This window comes from Oryzias latipes, chromosome 10 (genome assembly GCF_053564925.1).
Source record: "Oryzias latipes strain Hd-rR chromosome 10, Olatipes_Hd-rR_3.1".
NCBI lineage: Eukaryota > Metazoa > Chordata > Actinopteri > Beloniformes > Adrianichthyidae > Oryzias > Oryzias latipes.
Genome location: NC_136246.1, coordinates 32568958 through 32595600, shown reverse-complemented (window position 1 = coordinate 32595600; position 26643 = coordinate 32568958). Strand labels below are relative to the sequence as shown.

The window sequence follows — 26643 nt, the reverse complement described above, 5'->3', positions numbered from 1 at the left end:
CAGAACAAGACAATGATCTGCCATGACCGGATGGAGTCTGAGAAAACAGAGAACGCAGAAAAAACTCAAAAAAGACTGGAACTTCTGCAATAAGACAAATAGGCATCTTAGAAACTCCAACCAATGGAAAAGAGTAAGAAGAACAAATGAAAACCCTTTAAACATCTGTCACGGGACAAAAGACGTTTGTCATCACAGCTGTCATACCTCTGTATCACTTCAGCTCTGGTTTCAGTTCTACTTCTCATCAATGGTTGAAGAGTTACAGTGGTGGAAATACTGGAAATACTGGAACTAAACCTCTGGCATTAAAGGGTTAAGCCCCTCCCCTCCCCATCACTTCTGGTGTGCCTCAGGGTTCTGCCTTCCACCTCCTCATCTTCATCACCTACTTCCTACCCCTTGGTAGATTTTCTGTAAATTTAATATCAGTTTTCAGTTTTGCCAATGACATCCAGATCTATCTGTCTAGTAAACCTGACTCCTCTCCTCCACCTTCCTCCTTTCCTCTCATCTATCTGAAATAAGAACTGGTTCACATCTTTTGATCGGATCAAAGATCAGATTAGAATTTAACCGTGTACATGGACCCAGAAAAACCTTTTCCGATTATAACAAATGTCTACATGGGCCACACTTTCAGTCGGAAAAAATCCTTTGCACTTGCGCAGTAAATGAATCCTGCTGTAAACAAGCTGAGCTGCCAAATGCTTATATGCAGCAGCTCGGAAAATAAACAAGATGATCTTCTAAACGTGCTTTTATTATTGTTATAGTTATTATGAAGCGCCTCTTCGCACCTTTTTGGCCTCCTCTGTACCTAGACCACCTCCAGCTCTGGTCCTTTTCTACTTTGTTGCTCCTCATTAACCTACCCGTCTGGTCACCATGGAGGGGTGGAGCCTTCAGCTACAAAACTCAAACTGCATTCTCACTCTGGTTCATTGTTCATGTGTCTGTCAGCTGATTTTATGGTGTTTTTTAAACTTTTTATTGTGTTGCTGTCAGTGACCTTCAACATCAAGATAAAAATAAAAGTTTTAGTTAAGGACCAGGATTCAGACAAGCACAAAGTCACTAAACATCTCTTATAGAGTCACATGTCTGCTAAATTCAAAGTCTTTCCACGCATTGGACTGGAATGATGGCTTGACCATTTTATGCTGACATCACACGTCTGATGTGAGGCACTTGGGTCGTTTTTACCTTATAGTAAAATAAACCTACCATCCCAATCCAAACGGTATTTTCCAGAATTGATATAACTGATTTATCTCATTTTGAAACAATTTTATAATGGTATGTGTGGATTGGATTAACAACTTGTCTCAGACAGATGGATCTGGTTGGATGAATATCTTGTTTAGATTACTGCAACTCTTTTTTTTACCTGTTTTAAAAAACATTCCCTAAGCCGTCTCCAGCTCGTCCAAAACTCTGCAGCGAGGCTTTTAACAGGAACCAGTAAACTGACACACGTCACTCCAGAGAAGACTTTGGAGCTCCAACAGGACCGACTGGCTGCTCTGCGGACACCCGGTGTTTTGTTATGTGTGGGAGAATTTGGACTGCGATCCGTCCCGCCGCTCTGGGTTAGCGGCTGCCGGACACAGGAGAACCGTGTGTCCGGACAGAGCTCGGACTTCCAGCTCACACAGCGGCTTTGGGGCGGAGTATGAACTTTCCAAAGCAGAAATCCCACTCAGTCCTTAGAAACCGTTCAAACAATCACATGGATTTGTGTTTCCAGTCGTGTCTCGACAAAATAAAGGCTGATGTTATTCCCACATATTTACGTGCAGCCAGGATGCAGATTGCAGCATTTCCCGCACAGATTTTACGTTCCTCAAAGGCTGGCTTCTTCCAGCTCCGTTCTTCTTCCTCAAAAAAAAGCACTGACCACATGGATTAAAAATAAAATGATGAGCGAACAGGCGCTTCATAATATTCAAAAGTACGTTTAGAAGATGGTCTGGGATATTACCGAGCTGCTGCATGATTGTATGTGGCAGCTCACTTCGTTTATAGCGGGACTCATTTCCTCTTCCTGTATTTTCACCACTACTGCGCATGCCCAAATGATTAATTCCCACCGAAAGTGTGACCATTAGAACGTTTGTTGTAATCGGAAAAGGTTTTTCTGATCCCATGTACACGGTTGGATTTTAATCCGACCATTGATCCGATCCAGATATTTTGCACATATAACCACGGTTAGTGAATGGCAAACAGCTGTTTTTGTAACGATGTTCCTTCACTTTGGTTTTGGAGACAAATTCTGAGTCTTGGAAGATATATTTCATTTTACAGTCTTATTTATTTTACTTTCTGGTGTTTAATTTGGAAATTGCACTTGATTTAAATAAGATAATTAATTTGATTATTGCTCATGCATGAATTAAACGACTACAAAATGCTCATTAGGATCTGGCATGGAGGCAGGTCTGGTCAGATAAGCACACACAGTAATGAGCGAGAACCCACATGTACCGCAGAGCGACAACGCCAACCCATCTTTATGCACAAAACAACTCACGCTTCATCTTTGTGTCACTGTGTCTGAATTACTCACAGATGAAATACTGTTTTTCTTCATCTCTGCTCATTATAATCAAACATGTCAGCTCTAAATGAGAGCGGCGGTTTTCACCTCCACGTTCCTCCTCCGGCGACTTGAAGCTTCCAGGTTTGCTCCTGACGGCCTGCAGCTTACAGGCTGCTGGTTGGATGGAGGTGGGTGGGTGGGTGGGGGTGGGGGGACAGGTGTGGCTGAAGGTGTCCTGAAGATCTCCTTTGAGTTTTTCTGAGTGATGTGATGAAGACATTCTCTAAACTGCTGTTTTAGGAGTCTGTTTACGTCTTTCTGCAAAACATATAAAAACAAATTCTTAAGGAAATTCACATTATAATTCACGGACACTCTCAAAAAGTTGACTTTGCATGATATGGGCCCTTTAAAAGTGATTTTGGACACCATGCTCACTACTTTCTTTTCTTTAAACGGCAAATATGAGGTCAGCGATATCCTGAAGTACAAACCTAATAAACATGAACATTTTACGTCGACTATGCATTAATCCACTGTGTTTTGATGGTCCCCATTTAGGTTACAATGCCCCCCCCCCTTTATTGCAGGAGTTACACTAAGCTGCAAAAGCCTGCGATGGGGGAAATCTACAAAGTGGTCATCTTTGCTTTAGAATAATTCTAGATGTTTTCAGACTGCAAAAGTCCTCACTAAACACTTAATACACTTTTTTCCAAAAGACCTGAAGATTTGAAAGGATGTGGTGTGGTAGACAGATTTGTCAAACTGAACACACTGTACAGAGAAGATTGATTGACAATGATCTACAGCCAATCAGGACGTAAAACACAATGCCTGCCTGGAGCGTAGGGCGGGTCTCCCTTGGGGGGTCCTGGCTTGTACCTGGAGTTTGGGTGGGGGGATGCCCAGAACTCCTGGGTGGTGATGAGGTGCCCGTCTGGGGCTGTGGGCATTCTTCATTCGGGAGGGCCCTGGGTTGAACATTTTTGGAGCCAACAGGTATGTTTATAACATTTTTGTGTGTGTGTGGTCAGGCCCCGCCCCTTTTAGACCTGTGTTACATCTGAACCTCACTGTAATTAGTATAACCATCCAGAAACGTGTTGTTTTATGCTGCTTCATGGTTTTATTTGTGACATACTCTGGGCGGGGCCACAAGCTAACTAAAGCTATTTAAAAGACCTGTGGGAAAGCTTTGAAAATAATATTTAAACTGTGTTTGTGTTTGTGTGTGTGTGGGGGGGGGTAACCTGCAGAGTATCAGATCGGTCTGTCACATAATCACACACACATCACATAAGTCACATTAGTGAACTCGCCCTTTAATTGTCCGGACGTTGCGTTTGTGTTCAGAAGGTGTGGAAGGAACATGAAACTGCATCGCTGGCACGTTCTTTTTTTTTTACAAACATGAAAAAAGTGAGGGGCTAAAATAAAGGATTCTTGTAAACAAATAGGCCAAATTAAAATCTTTAAAACAGTTTAAATGTAAGGAGGCATGGCACAGTATAATCAGATTTGATGGCCTACTTTCTAAAACCACCAACGTCCCTAAATAGCGTGAAGCATTTTGTTGTGACAGCACATTTAAATCGACAGCGCGATGCATGAATGTGCTTCTGTCTCCTCAATGGGTTTGCATGGGAAAAAGCTTTGTTTATTTATGCGAGCGTGGAAGTTTAACGAAGCGCAGCTAAGCGTCTTTCTGAATGCGGGTTCCTAGAAACACTCCAGCGTCTGTTGCTGCGACCCTGCAGGTAGCTGTCCCGCAGGGCGGTGTGAGCGTCCATCTGTCGGTTCTGGTGGGTTCAGATGTACGGACCTCACTGGAACTGTCTGCTCTCATCGTTTTCACTGCATTTCCTTCTGATTATCCTGCGTGCGAACGGGTTGAGTTTCTCCAAATAAAAATAACCTTTTGTGTTTGCATTAAACTTACATTTTTGTACAAAAGAAGTGACAAAAACGGCATGTATTGTACAGAAGACAAGATGTCATAAGTAAACAAATCTGCCAATAGAACTAGTAAAACTAGTCTTAGTGAGTTTATTAAAATCACCTGTGTTGACCCTTTAAGACAAAATTTAGCCTTAAATTCATCTGGAAACACTCAGATTCAGCCCTGGTAATTGGAAATATTAAGGTTTGCATTATTATAAAGGGTTTTAAAGTATGTATATTTATGTACATGGTTCTACTTTTCAACCCCCCAAAATTTTTTTTTTTTTTTTTCTTTTTTTTTTTTTTTTTAACTTGTCCTGTCCAACAGCTAGGCAAACAGATGAGAGCTGAGGGCCTCTTGTGTTGGACATATTTTATTTTAACAAGAGGGGTTATTCATCTTCAGACAAACCAAAGGTATGTCTGAATAAACCCCTTTTGTAATTGAGGCCAAACTTTATTAATTTCAATCATGTTTGAAAATCTTTGGTGTTGGACCGGACGGAAAAGGAAAGAGGGGAAGAAGAGAGAGGGACGTTAGAGAGAGGGGGGGGTAGGAGGGTGATAATCGGAGGGGAAGGGGGGTAAGACCATGAAGCAGCATAGAGCAGACAGGTTTACTGGTTGTTTATCGTTACGGTACGGTTCAAATGTAGTACAAAAAGGGCGGGGCCTGTTCACACACACTCAAATATTATCAACACACCTGCTAGCCGCAAAAATGTCCACATGTCAACATGCACACAAAACAGATAGTGTTCACGAACGCATACCTATGCCTTTAAACCAACTAGTGTGAAATCTTTCATTCATTCAATCATGCAAACTATTAGTGCAAAGGTGAGCCAACACCTGTGCTCAGGTGAGTGTTTATGTTCTTCTAAAATGGATGGTGGAATGTGAAAAGAAGGAGGAGGAGCGCCCAGCCACCCCCACACCCACACCCCCGCCGCAGCAGCAGCGGCAGCCGGAATTCCCCCAACGCCACACGGGAACAGTCAGGGAACAACCGCCCCCCGGGCGACCAAGACCGCCACCCAGGCCAGGGCCAGCAGGACCGCCGCGAGGCCCCCAGAGCCAGAGAGCAGGGAGGCGCAGAGGGAAAGAGAGCGCCGCCCCAGCCCAGCCAGGAAAGCAGCCCCCCGCCGCGCCGGAAGAGCCCAACGCAGGGCCCCACCGGAGAGGGACGCCCACAGCCCCAGACGAGCACCCCACCACCACCCAGGAGTTCCGGGCATCCCCCCGCCCCGACCCCAGGTACGAGCCAGGACCCCCCAAGGGAGACCCGCTCCGCACTCCAGGCAGCCACCCACCCGGCCCACGGTTGGTCCAGGTAGGAGCAAGGCAGGGGCTCGCCGCCCCCGCCCAGGAGGGGGAACCCCGGGGAAAAAAGGGCGGCCCACAGGGGGTGTTATAAATATGGCCCGACCAGGCTCGGCCATGTTGGAAGTTTGGCGGGGCCCAGCGCCCAGGGGCAAGGACCAGGACCCACCCCCCAGGGACACAAACACCCCCGGCTCTGGTGTAATATGAACCCCCCCACCGCGCGGAGAGAGCACCGCCGGGCCCAGGGAGCCGGCACCCAAGGGACACGGCCGCCATCGCCAAGGGGCCCACACCCCCCACCAGGGAAGGGGTAGGGGACAGATGGACCCAGGTCCCACCTTCCTTGTAAAATGTGTGTGCGTGTATGGGTGCTTGAGAGGGTGTTTGTGTGCATGTGTGTGTGTTTATGTTTGAATGTATATATTGAAGGGGGAGGGGTGTGTGTACTAAGGGGGGTGCAGTTAAAATTGGCGAGTAGGGCACTAAGGGGACGTCTCCTGATTACTCACAGTGATGTCCCCTCACCCTCCACACCAAGGGGCCCTAAATGTCTAAGGTGCGGTTAAAATTGGCGGGTAGGGTGCCAGGAGGACATCTGCTGCTTGCTTGCAGTGATGTCCAAGCACCCCCCCTACCAAGGACCCTACATGTCTAAGGTGCAAATAAAACCGAAAGAGGGGGGGCCCTCTCCATACGGCAACCATAGGAGGGGGGCCACTCCCAAGTAGCCCCCCCCCAAGGCGCATCGCAGGCTAGACCCCCCACCCCCTCACCCTAATATGAGGTTATATAAGGAAGGGGGTAAGTTGGGGACAGCTGGTAAACTGTCCCCCGGTGGTCAAACAGCCGTCCCCCAGCCCACCCCCAGCAAAGGGGCCAGGGCCACCCAGCCCAGGGGCCCACCCCCGGAGGCGCCGACACCCTAGGCCCGGCACCACCCGCCCCACACAGAGAGAGAGGAGCCAGAAAGCGTCGCCCCCCCCCGGAGCAAGCCCAGGCCCCCACCCCCAGACGCCGGCCCTAGAAGAGGCAACCACTGATTGCCTCAGCGGAGACCCCGACCCGCTAGCCCCCCCGACCCGTACTAATAATGGGCCCCCCCTCCCCCCCAGAACGCCCCCCCACAGGACAGGGCCGACAAGCCCCCCACCCCACCCCAGACCCCGCAGCCGAAGCGGGTGACACCCAGAGCGACCGGGGGCCCCGAGAGGGTTGTCCCGTCCCGTCCCAGAGCCAGGGAAGGGCCGATCCCAGCCCCAGGTGCAGATGGGCAGCCCATCCGGCGCCGCTGGGCCCCCCCCACCCGAGCAGGGCCCCCCGCCAACCCCCCCCAGCACAGGCAAAGGGACCACCCCCCCAAGCCAAGCCAGACCACCACCCCACCCCCCCACCACGCACCCCCACACCCAAGCCCAGAGGACCACGCAGCGCCCCAGCCCGCCCCACCCAGGCACCGGACCCGACCCCCCGACCAACGGAGCCCCCCACCGCCCCCGCCAGGCACCGGAAGCCCCGACCCCCACCCCAAACCACGGCAGAAGGGCAAGGAGCAGCGACGACCAAGCCCCCCACCCCCTAAGTCATGGAGTCAACCACAGGAGACCAGAGAGACTGAATTCTTTCAAAGTTACTTGAGCTTTGGGCTGACATTTTTTCCAAGCTGATATGATCAAACAGCAGATTTCTGTGTTGACTTATGTTTATATTTTTCTTGTTTTTCCAATTTATTAAAATAGTTTTTTTGGCAATACAAAGAGTTATGAAAATGATAGATGCTAATCTTTCTTCTATATCGATGGCACTCATGTCACCAAGCACACAAAGTGACGGTGAGGCAGTGATTGAAACCTTAAGCCAGACTGATAAATCGGCACATACCTGCTGCCAGAGAGCCTGGACAGGAGTGCAGAACCAATTCTTTTTTAATCACTGCAACGGTCCAACTGTCTTTATTTCTTTATCAATTAAAATAAAACTGGAAATACATGTTTTAGGATAAAGTTGGGACAATTATGAGTCTTGAAAACTGCTTTCATTAGAGATTTTGCTTAAAGGATGTTTTCAAGATCAAATGTTTTGTTATTTATTGTTTTATTGACTTAAATTACTACCTAACTGAAAAGTTTAGAGCGAGGTAGTTATATCAAATGTAAAAATAAAAATAAAAAACTTTTGTGTTTTAGAGTGTGTCTTGCTGTGTCATCAGGGGGGGACACATTTTCCATCAGTGAACGCTCTGATTTCATGCGTCTGTGCAGGCGATCCGGTTCTGTTAGCTCCAGTTCTGGCCTTGAATTCAACAAACTGGACTGAGAACCACGTTGGGTTGGTTCAGTTTGGATCTGGTGTGAACATCAATCACAGTGGGTAAGGCCATGCCCCTCAAAACCGCAAACAATATTACCCCGATGATACTTTTTGAAAATAAATATTTTTAGTAACAGTCTGAGTTAAAAACTTCAAAGCAATCATATTCTGGCTTCCAGCCAGTTTTTTTTATATTGGATGGAGCTCAGTTCTTCCAGTTGTTTTACAGGCAGGTCTTATAAAAACAAGGCATCATGGCTGCAATCCTCACATAAAAGCAGATTTTTATTCAGAATATTAAAGGATGTTTTGGCAATATGGAAAAAAAGATATAAAGTCAAATTTCCTCAAAAGAAGTGATGAGAAAAGATGCCGAGCGCCACTCTGATGCTGTCAGACACGCATGACGTCAATCGCCTGTCAAGTTCAGAAAAAGACATTTCATCACATTCTCCTGTGTTCAGCTCAGCTGCAGGATGAGGCCGGTGCAGAGAAAACATGACCAAAGTCCAAAATGCAGACGAGTCTGGCGTTCAGCAAACCCTGTCGCTGTAAGAAAGTTACAGACACACAAATGACTAAAAAAGAAAAATCCCTTTTCCTCTGATTCTGGCAAAGAAATGGAGACACAGCCATGACCCTGGATTTTTTTTTTTTTTTATGGGGGGGCTTAAAAAAAAGGCTGTTTAGCGACAGTTTGTGCAATTCTAATTGTGTTTTACAAGGTCTGGTTGCCACGGAAACAGGCTGCCCTGACAGAGACACCTTTCAGATGCAGTCAATTAGGGGGAAGCATTGTTCTCCTGACGGCAGAACCCTGGAAACTCCCCGCATCCGGGTCTGAGATAAACCCGCCTCCTGCCTGAAATACCAAAAAACAAACAAACAGAAACATCAGACTGAAAACACCTTTAGGTCAAAATTCACATTTTAAGCAGGTGTTCGTGCTTTATTTGCTTTACTTTAATTGTTTTGCATGGACAGCATCTATGATCCTTTGGACAGACAGGAGCCATAAGATCCAAGGATTTACCAGATGTTTTCATCACTTTCCATGTTATTATAAAAGGATGATCAGGTAAAAGCAAAAAGTAGCTTCTAAAGGATTGCCGTTGAGGTCTTTGGATTTGGGTTGAAGACTTCATAAAACTGTTGTGACAGCAGGGGGGGTCCTGGCTGCCGCTGCCCTGCGGTGGGGTTCTTAGTGCGGGGATGGCTGGACACTCTCCCTCCTTCGTTTTAGATTCCATCATCCACTCTAGACGAACATAAAGATCCACTTTTATTGCACAAATAGTTGGAGTATTGTGTACATGTTGACATGTTTTGGATGTGGGCATTTTTGGAGCCCGCAGGTACGTTTGAGGCATTTGGGTGTGTATGGACAGGCCCCGCCCCCTTTTGGATTTATATTACTTATAAACATGACTGTAATGATTAAAAACATCCAGCATGCAGCTTCACGGTCCTACCCCCCCCCCCCCCCCCCGTCCTTTTTAATCACCCTCCTACCCCCCGGACATCCCTCTCTCTTCTTCCCTTCTTTTATTTTCCGTCCGGTCCAACAAAAGACTGTTACAGATAGGAGTAAGATCAATACAGTTTAGCCTAAACTACAAAAGGGGTTTATTTAAATATACACCTAGTGTGTCAAAAGATTCATAACCCCTGTTGTAACAGTAAAATATGTCCAACACAAGAGGCTTTCAGATCCAATCTGTTTACTCAGCTGTTGGACAGGACAAGTTAAGAAGAAAAAAACTGTTGTGACAACAGAAAAAGCTCTCTGTTTTAGTTGGCATTACCTAAAAGTTATAAAGAAAGTCTCAGCAGAGGATTTTTAGGATTTTTAGAACACAGTTCTCTTGATTATCTTCTGATCTTCATCAGAGTAAACAGCTGAGCATCATAACGGGTGTTAGACTAAACCACACGTCAGATTTTTTTACTGAGCAAACCCAGGAAAATGAAGGGAAACCTGTTTCAAAGCACTTTAACTGAAACCTTCTGCCAGGATGATAATGAGGGGAGGTTTGGTTGTCGGATCACATCTGCAGGTTTTTTTCCCCAAAGGCAGCTCAGTGATGGTTCAGACCAAACAAGGCCGTTCCTGCCAAACACGTCACCAGAGCTATGATTATATGCTCTTGGGAGCCCCCCCCCCGCCTGGGGCTTGCACCGCGGGGGGGCGAGAAGTTCACACTTGGCCTGCGTGGCTCAGCAGCGGGGGCGCGAGGTCTCTGCAGGTGGTGCAGCCGCCTTTCATTGATCGCTGAGACCAAACTCGGGGCCCGGAGAACACGCATCGATGTCTGGTGTCTCGGCTCAAAGAGGCCGTTATTTTCCTCCAGATCCACGAGATTCGCATGCGCAGAAAAAAACCCATCAGTCAGTCTGATCCAATGCTGTTGTTCTGAATAAATGGGAACAATTTGGCAACTTGGGCAAAACAAGAATTGTACAGGCTTAAACCCATGAAGACAAATGAGTTTCTTGCCGTCAGTGAGAAGAACAGAGCAGAGTCCGGGGGGCCAATTAGTTCGGTGTTGCACAGAGATCTAAGGAATGCTGACGCCATTCTCATTTTTCTGTTGCAAACATACAAAATATTGTAATATTTCTGGGTTTTGGAAGACGTTTTCCAGCAAATTCTGTGGAGAACGGGAATGCAGGGACCATAAACATTGGCTGCTATGAAAATCTGAAAACCGTTCTGTTGTGCAGAGACACAAAAGTCCCCACAGTTGTGTATCAGCCTGAGACCTGTGAGGAAATGTATGGGTGCTAACTAAGGGCTATTACCTTCCAGAAGGACACCATTCACAATCAACCCATTAGCCATTCTTGGTGCGTCCAGCAGAACTCCTGCTGCTTTTGTTGGTGCCAAACAGTCGCTTGAAGGATGGCCAGCCCTGCAGACGAGCCATGAGAGGCTGGACGTGTTTATATGCAAGAAGGCAGCGGCTGGAATGTGTTATGAGCACGCCAGCACCATTGATGAAGAAGCTTGCATGACTTTTTCAGTGCCCGTGTGGGTGAAGCAGCATCTAAAGTCATTTAAACTAGTTTACTTTAGGTTACATAGTCTCTACACTTCAATGCTTTTGCAGTTGCTTCAGATCTAGAACTGATCGATTATGGCTTTTTCTCCAACAGTTAAGTTGTGGTCCTGGAAATACTGACGTTGAGGATTTTATTGATTTCTTTGTACTTGTTTTGCTTTTGTGTTTTTTTTCAACTAAGGAGCAGCAACCAAAACTCCGCTCAGATGATCTCAGATGTGGACCTTTATTCCAGTTTTTAAACAAAAAAAAAAAACTGTCCTATAGGCTGATTTTCTTCTGAAATCGATCTTTTTTTAACTATTGCATAATCCCATCCATTAATGCATGTTAATTGGCAAAAATCAATGGTAGAGAGCAACGATGAAAGTTTCCTTTTTACTGCAGATTTTTTGGGGGGGGGGGGAAATACAAAGGAAAAAAAATTCCTCAACAGTTCAAGTTAAAAACTTTCTGAAGAAAATGTTGCTTCTATTATTAAAAAAATTAATAATAATTTGCCCTGTAATGACTTGCTATCGGATCGAAAAAATTGTTTACATTTGGATGATGTAGAAATATAAAATTTAACCCCCAATCCAGACATAAGAACACTTAGCAAAGTCAAGAAGGTAAAAGGATTAAACAGAAAGCACACAGAGCACAGAAACAAGGGAACTTTAACAGAACACAACAAATGAACTAAAGTGTAGCCAGCTGTGTGTCACTCCAGGTACAGACAGGTGAAGGGGCGGAGCACAAAAAGCAAAGGACTGAGCACAAAAGGAAACTACCAGACTGTGTCACTCCATCTGCCCCAACTCAAATTCTCTCTATGAACCATGTTAATATTTTTCCAATCTGCATTTTTATATACAAAATAATCCTTCATGAAGGGAACATGCCTGATTTTTATGGTTCATTTATTTATTTGTTCTTGTTTAACTCATAACTCCACAGCACTTCATTTGTCAAAGTTTCAGTTTTTATTTTCACTTCAGTTTATTCTTTTTTTTTATTTGCTTTTATTTATCCAACAATGGGGAAATTGTTCTCCACACTTTGACCCTTCTGCTGGGGGGGGCGGTGAGCTGCAGACTGGCCGCGCTCTGGGGGGCAACAGCTGGCTGGGGGGAGCGGGGAGCGATCGGTCAACCCTTCGGTTGTTGGACGACCTGCTCTACCGCCTGAGCTAAACTGCTGAACATTTATAGCCCAAAACATAAAATCAGTCACAGTTGTGTATTTTATATGTGGTAAACAATAAACTAAACTGATATATGGATATGGTAACAGCATGATATAGGCCCTTTAATAAATATAAAGGCCCATTTTTTTAGGTTGGAAGATTCCTTCGTTTCTCATCTCCACATTGGTTTATTTTTGCAGATTTGCTGCTGCAGTTGGGTAACAGAGCAGGGTGAAGGTCACTGCCAGGATATAACTGGATGGTGTTAGAGGTGGAAAGGTCTTTAATATCCAATTTTAGGAGAAGGCTGAGACGAGAAAAACACACTTCTCCCACGCTAAAGTGAGTTTGAAGGCCAGACTGAGCCCGCCGAATGTAAGAGAATGATGAATTGTGGGTCAGTCAGACAATATATCAACAGCAGATTTGGAAACGCAAAGTGTGCAGATGAGCCCACCCGTCTGTGCAGTTCTATGCGAGTTTCTGCCTTTTCTGGCCAGCAGCTTCCTTTTTCTGGTCTATTTCCTTTTCACTCTGCGTCTGCCTGAACCTCCATTTCCACTTCTGCCTTATAAATCTTGTAGGTGAGTCTTTCACGTAAACTTGCTTACTTTTGTGAGTTCGCTGAATCCAGCGCAAGAATCCCTTCAGCTATATGTGCACTCAATGTGGCACTTTGGTGAGGCGGTGAGAGCTTTAGCAGACATCTCTCCCCAGGCGGCAGACTCCATTCAGCCACACAGAAAAAAAGAAAACAAAATCTGAAAGAAGAGCCACCGGGGTTTAAAGAAATCCAGCTTCTACTGCAGCCGCCTGCCTGTTTTCTTCACCCACCCTCACCTGACCTCTGGGTGGGTGAGTATTTTTCTTTATTATTTTAGTTTTTTTCTCTCGTTTCTCTTTCCTTTCAATCCTCAATTTATAGTTTCGATTAAGGTAATTCTTTTTTTTTTTAAATTCCACAACTGACCATAATTGTACAAGGGGGTGGGGCTTTGGTCCAGTTGGCTACCGTGTCATTTCTGCTCCAGAACAGCGTCCGTTGTGGGCGCCGCCGGTGACGTCCTTCCACTGACGATGTCAAAGTTTGGACATCGGCAAACCAAACCAGAGAGGCAGAGAAACAAAAGAACAGACCCAAAACAAAAACAGAAAATGCAAAACAGCAGCAGGTTTATTTTTAGTTTAAAGTATTTCTTTAAATGTTTGTATTATTTTTCATTATTAACCTTTATTTATGCAGGTAAAAACCCATTAGGATCAGGTTCTCGTTTGCAAAGGTCACCTGGCCAAGAGATCAGCAGCAACGTAAAGGAGCAGGAATACAACAGAAAATAGAACAATTTTTTAAATGGTTTTTAAATTTACATTTTTTCTTCCAAGATCACATTGTGTTTAAAGTTGTGTCTTTATTGTTTTTTTTCAAAGTCATAATCCGTTTTTTTAAATTCACTTTAAGCTGATCCTGATTTAACCCCATAGTTCACTTGCAAGTGAATCCTGGTGTGGTTCAACATCAGTGTAAATGCATATGGACTAGACATGCTCATTTTATTTCTTTGTTTCTAGGATAAAAATATTCAACCATTAGCCCAAATCTAGAGTGGCAGAAATTCTAACAGCTGTTCTAAGGGAAACACTCATATTTTTAACTCAACATTCAAATCATAGCTTTAATCAATGGATTTAATTGGTATAATATTATTATTAAATTATTATACCAATTATTAACATAATATTATACCAATTATTTAAACATTATTAAGTAATTGGTGTTATTTGATGTTATAATATGGAAGTAAAAACTCTTCTCAGTGTAGGGAAAGGAGTGGGAGGAGCCATTGTTTGTCTTCCGTCTTTTGTTTTTCCTGTTTGGTTTTTTGGTCGTCGTAGCGGTGTAGCATCACGTTGTAGCCCGAGGAACACCGTCTAAGGTTTGTCACTAATTCCTGCCAACAGAATCTACCAGACTAATATAGAGTGAGACCCCCATTAAAATGAGAACTGAAATTCTAATTAGCAATATTATTTCTTATAGTGAACATGGATTTATGGATCACTTTATGTGTAGTTCCATCAATATATAGGTAGAAAATGCTTAACATAAAAGGCATATAAACATGTTAAAACAATAAAAAAATCATAAAACACAATAAACTAAAAAGAACAACAAAAGATGGTGGGAATATGTCCAAATGATGAACTGTAAAAGCCATTAAATACTTAAAAGCCAAATAAATACATTGATTAAAGGAATGATTTGAATGTCGAGTTAAGAATATGAGTGTTTCATTTAAATTTCAAATCTTCACAGATGCAGGAACTCTTAGTTCTTCCACAGATGGGAGCCGAGGTGTCATGGTGAGTAGAGATAAGACAGCAGAACCCGAGGATCTCAGAGATCTGGAGGGTTTTTAAAGGACTGAGGAGATCTGATAAACAGGACCTTTTTTTCTTGATTTACTGCAACCAAAGCAGAAAACTGATAATTTATCAAGCTATAGATCAGCTGTTGCAAAAAAGCAAGTCTTTTTAATTTACTGTGAAGTCTCTAATCTCTGAATAAAGTTCAAACCCGCTAACATTTCATAATTCTTGAAAGCAGCATTTCATTTCTTGAACATTTATATTGATTGAATTATTTCAAACAGTAAAAAAAAAGTAATATTATATGATATTAAAGGGCCTACATCATGCAAAATAAACTTTTGGAGCTTTTTAGTGTATTATACTATTCATTTCTCACAAAAAACAACCCCAAAGGGGTATTTTAATCTGGTCATGCAGTTCTGACTATCGCTCTAAAAACCTGATCTCTGATCACCAGCCCATCCCAATCCATGAAAACAAGCGGGTTCTCACATTGTGACATCACAAAGTGAGGAAACGCCCCTTCCAGGAAGAGTCTGCACTGCCAGCCCCGCCCCCAGGCTAACAGACACACCCGCTTTCTCTAGAAAGGCCGCATCTAGGTTGGCTTATGTGGCGCCTACACGGAGAGAAAGGCAGAGCCTCCAAAATTGAGTTGTCTTACTTCCGGGTGGAAAAATCTGCTGCGAAAAGAACTGGTTTCATTAAAAATGTGTTAGGCTACGTTCACACTGCAGGCTGAAACGACCCAATTCCGATTTTTTTGCCCCTTTGCCACCTGTATCTGATCTTTTCATGACAGTCCGAACGACACAGATCCGATCTTTTCAAATGTGACCCAGGCCACTTGGGTATGTGGTCCTGAATCCGACACATTTCCGTTTTTTTTAAAATGCGACCTCCGTCTTTTCGGCCAGGCCACATGAATCCGACCCGTACGTCATCGATACGCTACAAACGTCATAATTCTGCGTTGAAGTAGGCGGGAACGAGAACATAAACATCAACCATGGCAGACGATGCTGCTGAGACCAGTCAGTGGAAGGGAAGCGAGGTCACCGATGTGATTCATTTTTGGGGTGACAGCTCTATTCAGGCCAAACTCCAGGGCTCTCATCGCAACCGGGCGGTTTTTGAAAAAATTTCCAGCGAAATGGGCAAGCGTGGTGTTGAACCTTTCCAGGGATGACTTTTTTTTTCCCCCTTTCCGACCGTGGTCAGAAACACGGGGGAGACCGGCTTCTCCAGGGCCGAAGGCGGATCGTCCTTCGGGGTTCACTTCTCCGTTCGGACCCTCAGATTCTCCAGAGCGGGTTAATAAAGAGTCACTAGCAGTTCTGCTGGGGGAATCCTTCTTTTATTACTGTTCTCCTTCCTCCGTAACACACAACATGAATGCGCGCCGCCACTGCCCCCCTCACTCCCTCCTGCACTGCCCACGCTCTCACCTCTCTCTTACACACACGCGGCCGCAGCACACACACATCCCCATTCCACAACAGTGGGTACAGACGATCCCGGCTCCAATGCTTTCTTAAAATGAGAAGATTGTAATTGTGCTGGCTCCTTTGTGAAAATAAATGCAATACAACAAAAAGAGCTCCGCTGTTGATAACACTGTTGTTGACATCCATTGCTAACGTTAGCTACTGCCACCAACAACAAGTGACGTCGTTCACCATTGAGTACTCTTCTGCGCATGCGGGTCACTTCGGGTCATTTATCTGTCACACAGGAGATCACAAAAGTTCACATTTCAAAGAAATGTGAACGGCCTTGCAAAAAAATTGGATTTTTTCCAAAAGATCGGAATTGAGCATTAAACTTTGCAGTGTGAACGTAGCCTTATTTAATGTGTCAAAGGTAATATAAATCGATTTTAAAAAAATTACAAGATAAGGGTCTTTTTGACACCATAACTGCTCTTATTATAAATAGATATTGTTGTCCTTATCCAAACAGTACACATGAAAATCACATTCCATCCATTAGGTAGAATAATTGTCAAATAACTTGAATAATTATGTGAAAAGCAAACTTAATAATCCCATCCCTGTTATGCTTTACCTAATGTTTTGTATATAAAGTTTCTGGTTCTTAACATTGATTCACAGTTATACATGCGTTTTTAGTCCTAGTGCAAATTACTTATCAAATAACAAAGATGTGGTTCTTATTGATCATAACATTATACATTAACACACTTCTACAGAATGGATTATTGCACATCAGGTCACAAAAGTGGATTTATTACTAATTTTTTCTGTTATGGTTTGAGCCTTATTTAAAAAACAATACTAAAGAATTGCAGAAAGGGATGAGACTCTGGTGTTATTTGGTCCTTCTAAGCCACCTTTGAATGTGATAAAAAAAATCCTGATGTGGGTTCGTTCATCTCTAAGCTCTGCCGGCCGTCTTTCCCCACCTCTAACTCAGAATCCACATGACGAAGGTCAGAGACGTGTTTCTGCTCCGCTGGAACACGACGACGCATTTCACCTACGCAGATAAAATGAGGGCAAACATCTTCGTTATCCGACTCCTCACATTCTCTCAGTTCGTAATTACCGCTCCCTGAAACACGACTCTGCAGCTGCTGTGCGGCTTTAAACACAGAACTTCTCTGTGGGCGTCCATCTGATGCTCGCCATCATTTACGCTTAGTTACAAGGTGTTGCCTGGCAACTAAAACTAGCAGAGCATCTATCAGCGGCTTTTAGTAACCAACAGAATTTCATGTATCAAAAACAAAAATATATTTTATAAAGACTTTCATTTAAAAACCATCTCTGTTGGGGGAACACCGTCAAAACTCCAAGGAAAATTATTTCAGAAAGTAGTTTGTAGAATCATATCAGTGATTGCGCCTCACCTGAGACCTGTGCTGACGGCTAATTTGTGCCTCTGGAGTTAATGAATGGATTTAACGAGTTAGCTCTCCATCTAGCTGCAGGTCTGCCTCCAGCTGGGAACCATTGGTCGCTTTCCTCCGTCAGAGTCTGGGGATCAGCAGGTGTCAAGAGGAGGACTGTAAATTAACCGGGGGGAAAAAACACCAAAAAAAAACACATAGAAAAGTGTAACTGTGTGTGTTTGGGACTCTGCAGGACTCTGGAGACAATTTGGCAACTAAACACCAGAAGCTGACAATGTTCTGCAGCCAGTCTGAGCCTGGAGCCACAAAGTAGGCTTCTCCTCCTCCTGGAGGATGGAGACATGGACTTCTGGAAACCAGAACTCTCTCAGCTTATTTCTGAGTTTGTAATGTTGAGAGTTCTTTGATTCATTGTTACAATAAGGAGACAAGATCCCTATAAGGGCAAACTAAGGGGGTCCATTGGTTACATTGGTGGTAACAAGCTCTAGCAGAAATACTTCTCTTGTTTGTGACGAGTAAAATCCTATAATTTCTTTGTTTTTTTTCGGTTGTGCGGAAGTGTCTTTTTACAACGTTGAGAAGAACTCCCATCACAGATAGATTAAAGAGGTGTAAGTACCAAAGCCTTAGACGAGTGCACGTATACAGAGTTTAACCTGCACAGGTGCTGCATGTTTTTAGGTCGTCCTGGTCCGTGAAGGCTTATTGAGAGGAGTTACGGGGAGCCCAAATGTGTCTTGTGATGCCCTTGAAGCTCGTAGAGACTGGTAAGTGTTTCATGGAGTATTCGTGAGGCAAATGCAAGTTGCACGGATTTATGTCGTACAGGTGATGCTGTCGTACGGCGTCCTTACGCCACACTCTAATTATTAGTGAGGTGTGAGCACTGGCTCCTTATTAACCGCATGTCATACATAACTGTCCGAGGGATGTCCACACAAACTACACTCTGATTGGCTAATTGTGGAGCAGCTAGGACACGTTTTTTTTTTTGGCTGAAAACTGGATAATCATTATTAAAAGAGCAATACTTTGAAAATAAATCAGAAGAAGGTCGGAGTGAGACTTAAAAATCTCTTTTCAGGTCTGTTTATTCCTGTTAAATGGACTTACTTTGCCATTATTTGAAGAGTTGAACCCTCTAAATTTGCCCTAAAAAGCCAGAGTTGACTCTGAATCCAGCCACGCTGGTCCTGCAGTGATGTCAAGCCATGCTGGCTAAATTATGGTTGCAGCAGAATTCATTAAAGCAGGTCTGAGCAGTGCTGCTCTGAGTTTCAGGAAAAACCCGTTTTTTTCTAAAACATTTTCTGTACTGAGCTTTGAACAGGAGTAACAAGAGCAGTTAGTGTGTCAAACATGCAGAAAATGGAAACTTACTCCAATGCAGACCTTTGAGGAGAAAACTGCTGAGGAGGGTTAATCGTCCGTCTCTCCTTCTAGGTTTGAGGTGCATAAAGATCATATACATGTCATGACAGGTGAAATTCCGCCCAGCCTAACGGCTAAAAGCAGCTACAACTGTTAAAGTGTGTGAATGGAGAAGACACAGCAAACCCACCTGCCAGTTCATAGAAAACCCACACAGCCATGTTTTAATTTTCTGCTCTTCTTCCTCCTCGGCGCGTATTTTTATCATTTGTGGTAACTTGTTGTCGTTGTCTGCCTTCACCGTCGGCCACACATTATTAACTGCTCCGTTAAGAAAGACAGAACTCATATTATGATCAGGCAGAGCTGGCGTGAGTCCAAATGAGCTTCACCAGTCTGCTGTTTGGGCTCCATTAGGACCTTTCACTGAGACCAGAAAGAGTTGTTTTGGGGGGTTTTTTGCTGGTCATTTGTGAGACCTTGTAACTTCAGCAGCAAGAAGCGAACGCTGAGGCACTCCTGCACTGCAGTAAATAAAATACAGCTTCCTGTGTTTTAATTCTGTGCAGCATTTTTGGAACCATAAATGCTCAGCTCTCCTGGTTCCACTTCACAATAGTCTGGACCATAAACATATTGTAACGACCCAGGGTTTAGACAGAGCTGCAGGTGGCTGGCGCCCCCCTCTTTCTGTCAGTTGCTAGACCACTGTGTGTGTGTCAATCAGTGGTGGGCTGGTGACTGATGGAGAGAGGGGGCGGGGTCTACCTGTGGGAGAGTGTGTGTGTGCGTCATCGCAGAAGTTAGTAGTAGCTGGCTGTGCCTGTTAGTCATGCTGTAACCGTTATCAGATACAGAAATCTAAATAAAGAGCTGTTGGACAACCGGCCGCCTAAGGAGCTTCCTTGCCATCACTACAATATAAACCTGGACAGATAGTCTCTGATGTCACAGGGTAGACTGTGGAACCACAATTTATTCCATCCAACTCAATAATGCTACGAATAGGAGCATTTGGGCAGGACGCCATGGCTCCACCCACTTACCAAAAACACCTCTTAAAACAGGGAGTGATTTTTGTGGCATTATTCAGAGCGCCACACTCACTGTTTGGAGCGTAAAGCTTTTGTAAAATTTTGCGTGCTCAAAAAAGGCCTTTTGCACTTGAAACTTAAAGATACGTGTAATCAAAACCATTTTCGCTCGAGAGAAATTATCTCTTAGACATTGCAAAAAGCCAGCCAATCACAGACATCCACCTTCATGTCCGTGTCTGTGATTGGCTGACTATTGTGGCCCGTTTGCAAAGCAGCGCCCTGCTCTGTTTCCACCTTAAAAGAGTGAGAATTTATCTCCAGTAAAAATGACTTTAATTGCACGTGTTTTTCAGTTTCAAGAGCATAATTCGTTCTCGAGCACATTTTTTTTTTGAGGTTTCACACTCGACACAGTGAGTAGTGCACTTGGAATAATGCCACAAAAACCACTCCACATTAAAATGGAAACATTTGATCTTGAATAAAATTAACCCTTAATTTAAAAAAATTAAATAAACAGATTTGAACGATTTTTTAAACCAGTTTGTACATGAATGGATCTTTTGATGTGAAGTTTGATTTTTAATTCAGAGTTAAAGTAAACTTGACTTTTCATTACAGCCAGCCTCCAGTGGTCGTTTGTTAAACTGCAGCATTTTGTTTTTCTGGACTTGAATACAACAGAAGCCAGAGGTTTGGTGGGTTCCTTCCAAGCCAAACTCAGCTGTGTCCCTGAAATGACAGCAGCTGACAATGGACTCACCATTAAAAAGCATTTATTTAGCCCAATGGTCGTTGCCCTCTTTGCTGGATATATTACTAAATAACAGAGTTTTGGGTGAAATGTTAATGATTCTAATGAACTTATTGTTAAATAGAAAGTGGATCACTGAGGTTCCCATACATCCATCTACAGAGAAAGCGTTAATCTGTGAAGTTAAGCTTTGTCGTGAAAGTCTTGTGGAATCAGGCTTCAAGTTATGACATTTTCCGTTGACATATGAGTTCCGATTGATTTGGTCATTAGAAGTCCTTGTTTTTTTAAAGTTGATGGGTTGCTCATGGATGGTTGCTCTATTTCAAATTTAAACCCATACCACTACACCTCTTCCACCCTACCTCACAGTTGCATTCAAGCACTTGGGTGTTTTTGGGGGGTTTCCAAATCCAGGTTCCGCTAATTCAACTCCTTATAACCAATGTCATGAAACTCTCACCACAGATCTGATTTTTATTTGGATGTCAGTGTTTTCCTGCATGGGATTCATTCCAGTTGTTTTTTTCTTTTTATAGATAGTTTTATGTTTACTCTGGTTGAAAAAAATGTTGAATCAGTGATCAAATTTATACTTTTAAAAGTTATTTGTTGACTACAGCCATTATTATAATACTATTGCCTTTTAACCAAAGAATAAATAAAAATATATTTTAATTTAAAGGATTATTATTATTTAATTATTTTTCTAATTTAAAAAGGTCACTTTCTTTCATATATTACCACAGTTTCTTTATTTTTTTATTAACTCCTAATTTCTTCCTCACATAGTTTTAATATCCTCAAAAGTCTATTAACTTCACATTTTAAGCAGCAATTTACAATTTTTTCTTCAGGTAAAAAATGGTTATGAGGAAATTATTCAATCAGTTGATATATTGGTGCCAAAATGTAAAAAAAAAAAAAAAAAGAGTGATGAGAGTCATTGAAGATATTCAAAATATGTCAGAGACAAACTCCCAGCTGTCACTTCACTTTCCATTTTGTGTTTTTGCACTCGAGTTTTGAGGTCAGAGTCGTGTTTTGCACCTTTAAATATGTTGTAAGTTTCTGTGGATGACAGCGAACACCACTCATCTTCAGTCACGCTCAGCGGCTGGTGCGGGGTCTAATCTGGGGTTAAGTGTTTTGCCTGAGAAGACGTGGAGGAGGCGGAAACCGAGACGTCAGTCATCAGGACCGCTTCATCATCCCCATCATCCCCTGACTCCAGTTTTCTCGCTGCTTTTGCATCTCAAACTGGGATCTTCCCAGCAGTTAACACAAACCCATCTGTGCTATCACGCCGTCTGCGAGGAAAACCCGTCCTTCCGCTAAATTAGGCTCATAAAGGAAGCGGCGGTATTAACTGGTGCATTTAACAGCAACTTTCAGAGACTGTCAGCCTCTCTAGCCTCCAGGAGTATGTGCAAATCCCAACAAACAGGGGTAATGGACAACTCATTAGAGTTTGTCAGTCAAGATTGGATGTGAAGGCATCACTGCAGTTGCCATGGCAACCATCAGAGTTTTGAACGCAGCTCCTCCGGCTTCGGCGCTGAGGACGGACCCGCTGAGAGTTTAGGTGATATTTATCACACACCCCTGAGCCAATCAGCCAAAAGTGGCACGGCGTCTCTGCGACGAGAGCTCTTGTCAGGCGTCTCGTGGGTTGATTAAAAGTTGGTCCAATCACAGCAGATGTAACTCTGATGCATGAGCTCTGACGGCGTCCTGACCTCGCCACTCCGCCGACTAACCAGAGAAAAATGAGCCGGCAGGGATTTGCATTAAAGGTAGCGGATTTAAAAATTCATATTCAATGGTAAATGCAACACACAGATCGGACTTTGGCTGCTGCTGCTGCCTTCATGTTTCAGACAGAGTTCAGTGAAGAAATGCAGAAATTCAGACGTTTGACTCCAGGAACCAAGATTCTTCCACCTGAAAGCTCATCAGTCCTAAAGTTACCGTCTCATTCCTGGTGGAGTAAATTTGATGATAAAATGCTAATAAAGTGTTATTTCTTTCATTATAAGAACATACATTCATTTGATGTTTCCGATTAAAATACCTTAGATTACCAGAAACCCAGTTTATTGGTTATCGTAATCTCTTGTGTTTTTCTTTTTTTGTTTTTAAATGAGAGAGACTTGGAATAGACTAAAGAAGGATAATTTAAAATGAAGGCCAATTTAATTTTTGGATAATTACTAATCAAAAAATTCAATTTAATGGGCTTTCTAAAAAACATGAAATACATGAAGTCATACAATTTAGTAGGTAATTGCTAAACTAAAAGAGTACATTTCTGCGATTTGACCTTATTTAAAGGCCTCTGTCCTCTAACCTCTGCATCTTTGAGAGGATTGAGACACCCTTCCCCTTGAAAAGCATGAGGATTACTAAGAAATGTAGTTTTAAGCCTGATTTTCTTTCTATATGTTCTCCATCATGTGAAGAAAATGCCACAAAAACATGTAAAAAACTCTAAAAACATCTATTTTTATTGGAATGGGTCTTTCAGGAGTGAAGTCATCTTCTGAATGGGAGGGCAGGAGGACATTTTTCCAGCTCAGCAGACTTCCTGCTTTGTCATTTAGCTTTAATCCAGACCTCAAGCATCATTATTTTTTTTCTTTTGGCCTCAGCTTTCACACCATTGTGGTCTCAAGCAGCAGGAAGCGCATTTCGGACACCCCCCTTTTCTGTTGACGATAAACAGCGTTTGATACCCGTCTGGGCAGTACCCATGGCCTCTGGTGGCCGTCTGCATAATGGTGCACTTGTCTCTGCCTGCTGAGAGAAAATGCCCCTGTGCAGACAGTTGTTGTTTGTAATTAGGGATCCCCGCTGAGGCCTTCAGAATCACCCAGAATGCTTTGTGTTTGTTAGCAAAACTGTAAAGTGGCTAAAAATGTCCAGGACAGTCGGGCCAGTGGAGAGACTGCAGTGGGGTGCGTTCACTTTGTCCTTTCTTGGAAACGTTTTTGGAAGCAGAGTGAAGGACAAAAGGGGAAAAAGCAAAAGTGAAATGAAGTAAGATTAGAGACCTCAAGGTGTTTTAGAAAAAGGAGCATCAATTCAAAGTGGCGGTGTTGGGTAATAAGAAGATACGAGGAACCAGAAATACTAACAGAGATTAGGCACGGCTGGTGGAACCACCACAGAAGCTCTTGCGTAACGGCATGAATATGTCATTGTGGGTTCAGGAGGGGACACAAATGCAGACTGGGGTCACCGGCAGGGCGAGCCAACAAAAGTATGATTATTTAAAAAAAAAAAACTCACGGGGATGGAACAAAGGCTGGTGTGAGGAAACGAGCTGAGGGCGGCCGCACTGTCCAGGCAGGATTGAGACCAACTCGGGTCCAAATACTGGAAAAGCAGAACTATGCCAGCGACACTTTTGAGAAGGAAAAAAATTAAAGTCAGAAGCAGGCGAAGAGAGAGCGCGGGATTACAGCCGAGAAAAACAAAGAGGGAAGGGAGGAGGGGAACCCTGGAACACGGGAGGTCTGGTTTTCCAGTCGGACACTCAGGTAGGGATTCACGTCTGACCTGTTTACTTAGAGCCAATGAGACCCTAAAGTGTTTACAACTGAAGAATCCTCCTTTGTCTTTATAAAATCCTCTTCATGTGCACTTAAGTAAAGCAAAAATTGAATGTTTGCTTGCTTGTGTTTTGGAATCTTGGAGAGGAGTGTGATCCTAGATTCAGGAACAAACTGGCACTATTATGAAAAAATGTTTAAACACAATAAAAATATGTAATCTGCATGTTAAAGAAAACTGATCTGTGTATTTGTTTACAAAGCGGTTCCTGCTCAGAGTTTTAAAGCCAACTGACTTACATTGATGTCCACAAACAGCAAACTGCATCCACTGCTGCAAATCTTTGGTCACAAGTAAACGACTCTGCTATCCTTTGAAAATATTTCTGAGCATTATTTAGGCAGCGAGTCATATGGTTACTTTGTCTGAGCAGAACAGCAGGCACACTTGCAAGTTTCACTTGATGCCTTGGTTACATAACACAGCAGTAAAATGTTAACTTTTCTTTAGGCAATAATGCATTTACTGGCATAAATTAATACCAATCTCTTAATTTTCTTGAATTTAAAAAAAAAAAAATTAGCGATGCAATATTTAATAAACGCAAACATGTTAAATAAAACCAAGAAACTACATAGTCAAAGTATTTGATTTGAAACTGTTTTTCATTTGTTAGTTGCTGTTCAAACCTGTATGGATGTTTGTGTTTACAGATGTTCTCTGGCATCTTTTTCATATATTTCATGAGAATTTCTTTTAACATACTCTAAATATGTCTGTGAATTAACGTATTTTTCTTTTCCTTTTACCTTAAAAATGTTAGGGATTCAAAAATACCAGGGTGGCCTGGGGTGCCTTTTTTTTTTGCCCAAGACCTCAAAAATCTTTTTCAACACCCCTGTTTACAGATAAATTATATGACTTTGTTTTGTCATACAGTATATCTTCTTTACGTAATAAAGCTGTATGCAAACGTTTCCACTTTATCATTTCTGAAGCATTTGGCAAATTTGTTCTAGAGTTCATAAACTGGACAAAACGTTTGTAAGCGATGTCCGCTTTTCTCTCTGTGAACAGAGTTCCAGTTTTGTCTGGATAAGTCATTATGAACAGAAATCATAGATTTTTCATTTCTCAATTTTTTATAGACTGCTTCTTTTATAATTTTCTTTGTCTTCCCATTGATGTCAAATAGTTCAAAATCTGGTAAATTATCAGTTATGTCGCTTATCATTAGTCCACTAATATGAGTGTATTCTATATTATTTGTAAATATATTATCAATAAGAGTAGCACTGTGAGTAGTGATTCTGCTGGGTCTTGTTATGGTTGGATATGAACTCCTTCCTTTTTATGGGCTCCAGTTATTTGACTGGCCACACCCAGCAAGGAAATCACTTAAACCAAAAAATAAAGAAAATATTCAATAAAAGTTAGAAATGTCTTGTAAACCATAACGTTAATGTCCTGGAAACAAATTCAAACTCAATTTACTACAACCAAAAGGTATACAAAGAAATCCAAATATTTTCCACTTCCTGTGCCCAACTCCTAAACAGGAAGTGAAGAACTTGGCCACCATTTTGTTCTTTGGGCACCAGGAAGAGAAGGTGAGAATCATGACAAAAATTAAACAAGTCGAAACATTGGGTGGTTGTGTTTTACATACATGATGTGTCTAAAAGTGATGAGCTAGAACAGAAAGATGACACTTTGTCACAGGAAGTTAACATCTTTTCCATCCAGTCACTGAACACTTCTAAGCATGACCCTGGTGACCTGTAAACACAGCCTATAATGACATTTTTCCCTGAATTGTTACATATTTCAATTGTAAGACATTCCAGTATTCCATCCACTGCAACTGACAATTTATCAATTACTGTAAATGTAGTATTTTTTTCACATATATTGTGACTCCTCCACCTTTTTTGTTTACTCTGCTCACATAGTTAAGTTTGTAGTTTTCCAATTCAAAGTCAGCGTCCTTGTCGCGGCTGAACCAAGTCTCAGATATGGTTATGATATCAAAGGAATGCCCCATATTCTGTAGATAGTCCTTGATGTCTCCAAAGTTGGTCTACATGCTTCTGCTGTTAAAGTGAATGACTGACAGTCTTCCTTCTGGGTTACCAGAGTTTTTAAAGTCATCTATGCTGTAATATTTGCAGTCCATATTAACAGTGGAAAAGAATTGATCAGGGTGGATGTCTTGCAGGTTGTTGTCATTATCACTGAATATTTTAAGGTCGGTTTGCTCACCATTCAGGTCTCTCTGAAAGTTTAGACTGCAGTGGGTAACCCGTTCTCCAGCTCCTCCAGGCTC

At 42.9% G+C, this 26643-nt stretch overlaps 1 protein-coding gene across 5 annotated transcripts in view; it reads left to right on the top strand.

Annotated features, from left to right (window-relative positions):
- htr4 (5-hydroxytryptamine receptor 4) overlaps positions 1-26643 on the top strand; it is a 179877-nt gene that overhangs the window by 74129 nt on the left and 79105 nt on the right. The window contains exon 1 of one of the 5 annotated variants that reach the window (XM_078954429.1): positions 25885-25927. The exons of the other annotated variants lie outside the window; for them this stretch is intronic. The gene's annotated coding sequence lies outside the window, so the exon portion shown is untranslated. Of the gene's footprint in view, positions 1-25884; positions 25928-26643 lie in introns of those variants that run through there. 5 annotated transcript variants of the gene reach the window in all.